We start from the raw sequence: 6,064 nt of genomic DNA, 5'->3' as shown, positions 1-6,064 counted from the left end.
AGGTTGCACATTACAGAAGGCAGGATGAAATCCTAAAACACAAAGTAACTGACTTCTTTTCCTCTTTGGGTATGGACTATTAACAATACTGAGTGAAACAGGCACATTGTGTTAAAATTATCATCTGTTTATCAATCATATACATTAAACTTTCTGTCCCAATTCAATTTTTAGAAATATAACTATTGGGCTTCCCTGGTGGCGCAGTGGTTGAGAGTCTGCCTGCCAATGCAGGGGACACGGGTTTGAGCCCTGGTCTGGGAAGATCCCACATGCCGCAGAGCGGCTGGGCCCATGAGCCACAATTACTGAGCCTGCGCATCTGGAGCCTGCGCTCCGCAACAAAAGAGGCCGCGATAGTGAGAGGCCCGTGCACCGCGATGAAGAGAGGCCCCCGCTTGCCACAACTAGAGAACGCCCTCTCACAGAAACGAAGACCCAACACAGCCATAAATAAATAAATAAATAAATAATTTAAAAAATATATATAACTATTGCCATTCAGGCATTTTTTTTTGATATTTACAAATAATTATCAAGTCAAACCTCTCAGTATTTTAGTGTTTTTATCTTTGGTGTTATGCTTAGAAAATCCATGCCTATATCAGAATTTAAGTTATATTTACCTGATTTTCACTGAGTCATTTAATTATTCCATGCATCGTTAATGTGTGTGTGCACATGTGTGTGTATATGTATATAAAATAAAATTGGTATATAATTACTCCCACACACATTCTGTTAGTCCATTTACCTAACTCTGTTTATTGAATAAACCATCTTTCTCCTACTATATTAAATAATGTACTTCCCAGATATTAGTTTTCCATTATATTTGGGCCTTTCACTGAACGATTTATTTTGATCCTTTGATAGATCTATTAATTTGTTAACCTCTTCAGCTCTATTCTGGTTACCTTTTGTATGGTATATCTTTTTCTGTCCTCTTAATTTCAACCTATTTGTGTCTTCTTTGCAGCAGTGTTGAATGATAAAGAAGTAGACTGGCCTTTGTGCCTGGTTCCTGGGAGGGAGACTCCAAATCCTTGGAATTTCCTGAGTAATAAGAATGTCTTTGTTATTCATAAGCCCCTTAGATCACACTGGAGTTTATGCTAATAAGGTGATTCACATGGAACCCCTCAATAGCTTCAGAATAGGGGCTGGTCATGCTGGAAAGACCAACTGTGTGATTACAGGGTTGGGGATTTGAACCATGCGATATCGGTTCTACCTTGGTGGGGGTGGGTAGGCTACAGATCAAATTCAATCACATGGCCAATAATTAAAACTAATACAACTCAACAACAACAAAAAACCTAAACAATCCAATTTAAAAACCAAAACAATCCAATTTAAACAATCAATTTAAAAAGAGGAGCTGAATAGACATTTTTCCAAAGAAGACATACAGATGGCCAACAGGCACATGAAAAGATGTTCAACATCACTAATTATTAGGGAAATGCAAATGAAAACCACAATGAGACATCATCTCTCACCTGTTAGAAAGGCTATTATCAAAAAGACAAGAAATAAGTGTTGGAGAAAAGGGAACCCTCCTACACTGTTGGTGGGAATGTAAATTGGTGCAGCCACTTTGGAAAAAAGGATGGAGATTCCTCAAAAAATTAAGAATAGAGCTACCATGTGATCCAGCTATTCCACTTCTGGGTATGTATCCAAAGAACAAAAAAACACTAATTCAAGATGATATATGCACCCCTATGTTCATCTTAGTATTATTATTAATAGCCAAGATATGGCAACACCTAAGTGCCCATCAACAGATGAATGGATAAAGAACATGTGGGAGATACACACACACACACACACACACACACACACACACACACACACAGGAATATTATTCATCCATAAAAGGTGAAACCCTGCCATTTGCAACAGCATGGATGGACCTTGAGGGTATTATGCTAAATGAAATAAATCAGACAGAGAAAAACAAATAATATATGGTTTTGCTCATATGTGGGATATAGAAAAAATAAATAAATAAATGAACAAACCAAATCAAACCAAATGTGTAGATATAGAGAATAGAGTGGTGGTTGACAGAGGGGAAGGAGTAGGGGGTGGGTGCGGGAAGGTGAAATGGTTAAAGGGAGTGTGTGGCTTCACCACACTGACTCCATTTTGTCAACTCCATCTCAGGCCCACAGTCCTACCCTCTCCCTTTTCTGAGTGACTGAACTTTAGCCTACTCACAAGGAATGCGCCCAAGCCAGATAAGTTCCCTATCAATTTTTACCCTTGCCTTCATCTGATACGAAAACTGGAAGAATGCCTTTGCTGGTGCAGATGGTCAATGGTCATGAGACCCCCAGAGAGAGGAAAAATCCCCAGTTCTTGTCAGTGTGGGTATGCTTCTTACTTGGTAGTCAGATTCTATTTTTAGCTTCGGCCCCTTTAAACTCCCCTGTACCCTTTTCGATGACATGGAGTGCAGCTGCGAATGCTTCTGGATCATCCATCCACCAGATCTTTCCTGCCTGTATGTAAGTTACCCATAATAAACTTCATAATTGCACTTTATGGAGTGGCCTGCTTCATATTTCAGTCTCAAAGTTCCTTCTCAGTTCAGAGGATATTACTCGATATCTTGGCTTCCCAACAGGGGGTCAACTGTAGAGTCATGGATGGAAGCTAAATTTTCGGTGGTAAGCACGCCTTAGTGTATACAGAAGTAGAAATATAATGTTGTACACATGAAACATATAATGTTATAAACCAATGTTACCTTGATTTAAAAAAGAAAGAAAAGAAATAATGGCTCCAAACTTCCCAAATCTGGGAAAATGTATGACATCCAGATTCAAGAAGCCATATAGGGGCTTCCCTGGTGGGGCAGTGGTTAAGAATCTGCCTGCCAATGCAGGGGACACGGGTTTGAGCCCTGGTCCAGGAGGATCCCACATGCTGTGGAGCAAGTAAGCCCCTGCACCACAACTACTGAAGCCCACATGCCTAGAGCCCGTGCTCCACAACAGGAGAAACCACTGCAATGAGAAGTCTGCACACCGCAATGAAGACCCAACACAGCCAAAAATAAATAAATAAATTTATTAAAAAATGAAGCCATATAGACTCAAAATAGGATGAATCCAAAGTAATCCACAGTGAGACAAATTGTAATCAAATTGTCAAAAGTCAAAGACAAAGAGAATTTTGAAAGCAACAAGAGAAAAGCAATTCGTCATGTACAAGGGGACCCCTATAAGACTCTCAGCAGATTTCTCAGCAGATGTCTTGCAGGCCAGAGGGAGTGGGATAATATGCTGAGGGAGTTCATCACCACTAGACCTGCCTTACAAGAAATGCTAAAGGAAGTTCTTCAAGTGGAAATGATGCTAAACAGCAACATGAAAGAATATGAAAGTAAAAAGCTCACTGGAAAAGGTAAATGTATAGACAAATACAGAATTCTGTGATATTGTAATGGTGGTGCATAAATCACGTTTAATTCTGGAATAGAGATTAAAATACAGAAGTAAAAATAATTATAACTACAAAAATATGTTAGTAGCTACACAATATGAAGACATAATTTGTGACATCAATAACATAAAATATGTGTGAGGGGAGAAATAAGTGTTGAGCATTTGTATATGATAGAAGTTAAGTTGTTATCAGCTTAATATAGCTTGTTTTAAGATGTTTTGTTTAAGTCCCATGTTAACCAAAAAGAAAATGCCTATAGAAGGTACACAAAAGAAAATGAGAAAGGAATCAAAGCACATCACCACACACACCAAGAGAAAAAAAAATCAATGAAACAGAAAGGAAGACAGCAAGAAGGGAAAAGAGTGACAAAAAAGCTGTAAGACAAACAGAAAACAATTAACAAATGACAATAGTAAGTCATTCCCTGTTAATTATTACTTTAGATGTAAATGGATTAAACTTCTCCATCAAAAGACAGAATGGCTGAATGAATGAAAAAAAACAAGATCCAACTATATTCTGTCTACAAGAGACTCACTTCAGATTTAAAGACACACAGAGGCTGAAAGTGAAAGTGTGGAAAAAGGCATACCATGCAAATTGTAAGTGAAAGCAAGGGTGGCCATACTTATATTATACAAAATAGACTTTGTCAAAAGTTCGAGCAAGGCATAAAAACACCAAGTGAAAACACCTGAAAGTTTACTACCTTGTTATAATGCTTCTTAGTATTTCTTAGTATCTTCTAACACATATACATGTAAATAACAGAGATGTATGTATGTATTTTACACTTTTAACAGGCATTTTTTTTCACATCACTTACCTATAAGTTTCTCCTCTGCACATACCTTCACAAGCTCCCACACTCCCCTTGTGTAGAGCATTGTTTAAAATCTGGCATACATATCCCATAACTTTCTCCATGTTCATACAGTAATACATACACAAATACACACAGTTGCCTTCAATTTCTATATTAAAAACTTTAAAATTTCATCACAGATAAATTCTTTATACTAAATATATTTTAAAAGTATACAATTGTGTAAATACAATCCAGCATAAGAAATAGAATACACAAAATAACTTTGAATCCTTTTGCCAACTTATCTCTTCATCTTCCTGCCTTCTTGTAGCTACCACATTCCTGAATTTTATCATATCCTTTTTTTAAAAAAATTAATTAATTTATTTGTGGCTGCATTGGGTCTTCGTTGCTGCACACGGGCTTTCTCTAGTTGCTGCGAGCGGGGGCTACTCTTCATTGCAGTGCGCAGGCTTCTCATTGTGGTGGCTTCTCTTGTTGCAGAGCACGGGCTCTAGGCACACAGGCTTCAGTAGTTGTGGCTCGTGGGCTCTAGAATGCAGGCTCAGTAGTTGTGGTGCACAGGCTTAGTTGCTCCGCAGCATGTGGGATCTTCCTGGACCAGTGCTCGAACCTGTGTCCCCTGCATTGGCGGGCAGATTCTTAACCATTGAGCCACCAGGGAAGTCCCCTTGTTTTTTATTATGTACCACTTACACACAAAATATCATTTGTTTTGCCTCTTTTTAAAGTTTTATGAATGGAATTATACTGTATGTATATATCTATAACTCTTTGTTTATCATATTTGTTAAATTCAGTCATTTTCACTGCTGTGCACTATCCCACTGTATAGGTACTCCACACCTAATTAAACATCCTACTTCTGATGGGCATGTTTCATTTCCAGATTTGTTACTGCAATGATATTAGAGAAAGCAATGCTATTGATTTTTTTTCTCATGTGTCAGTACTTCTAATGTTGTGCACGTCAAAGTATAGTAAAAAGACAACTCTAAACAAGATGCAGCCCATCTATTTCCATGAACAGCACACTGTATCACAGTAAACCGAGTTTATATTCAACCATCAAATGTGGTTCTCCCATTAGTTCACTTTGTGATGGGTTATTAAGAATACCTTCAAATCCAGTAGTTTCATCATTACCCCTCAAAATATCCAATGAAAGGTTTGAGCTTGGAAGAAATGGAAGACGCTGAACCTGCTGCACTGCCTTGAATTCCATTTGTAGTTTTAGTGGAGCAAATAGACCCTGGATGTTTCTCAGTGTGGAAAAGTTCATTTTATCTTGGTCGAGCTGGAATTTTTTTCCTGATAATTCAAGAGGATGACTGGGCAAAAGTTCATTTTTCACACAAGAAAAACCTTTTTGAAGAAGATCATGACTTTCAAAAGGTCCACTTGCTGAAAGTTCAGTAACTGGAATACTGTCCTTTAGCTGAGATCCAAGTCCTCTGGCATTCATCTTCAACTAGCTCTGCAAACAGCCTCTCAGCCTGTTACCCAATGCTACTGATTTTGATGACAGAGAAATCGTTTTAAGGATTTTTAGCTGTGATGAAGCCAATTAGGGTGAAGCAAATGAGAGACTTTTGGAAAAAAGGTTAGAAAAGAAAATCCTTTTTTGGCACATATATACAATGGAATATTACTCAGCCATAAAAAGAAATGAGATTGAGTTATTTGTAGTGAGGTGGATGGACCTAGAGTCTGTCATACAGAGTGAAGTAAGTCAGAAAGAGAAAAACAAATACCGTATGCTAATGCACATAT

At 37.9% G+C, this 6,064-nt stretch overlaps 1 pseudogene across 1 annotated transcript; it reads right to left on the bottom strand.

Annotated features, from left to right (window-relative positions):
- Positions 1–1,844: 1,844 nt before the first annotated feature.
- On the bottom strand, positions 1,845–5,884 carry LOC309649166 (proteasome maturation protein pseudogene; annotated as a pseudogene). Its single transcript has one exon. The product of its transcript is annotated as a proteasome maturation protein pseudogene (transcript).
- Between the last annotated feature and the right edge of the window lie 180 nt (positions 5,885–6,064).

This window comes from Balaenoptera physalus (assembly GCF_965194825.1).
Source record: "Balaenoptera physalus genome assembly, chromosome: 19".
Lineage (NCBI taxonomy): Eukaryota > Metazoa > Chordata > Mammalia > Artiodactyla > Balaenopteridae > Balaenoptera > Balaenoptera physalus.
This window is presented reverse-complemented; position numbering and strand designations above follow the sequence as displayed.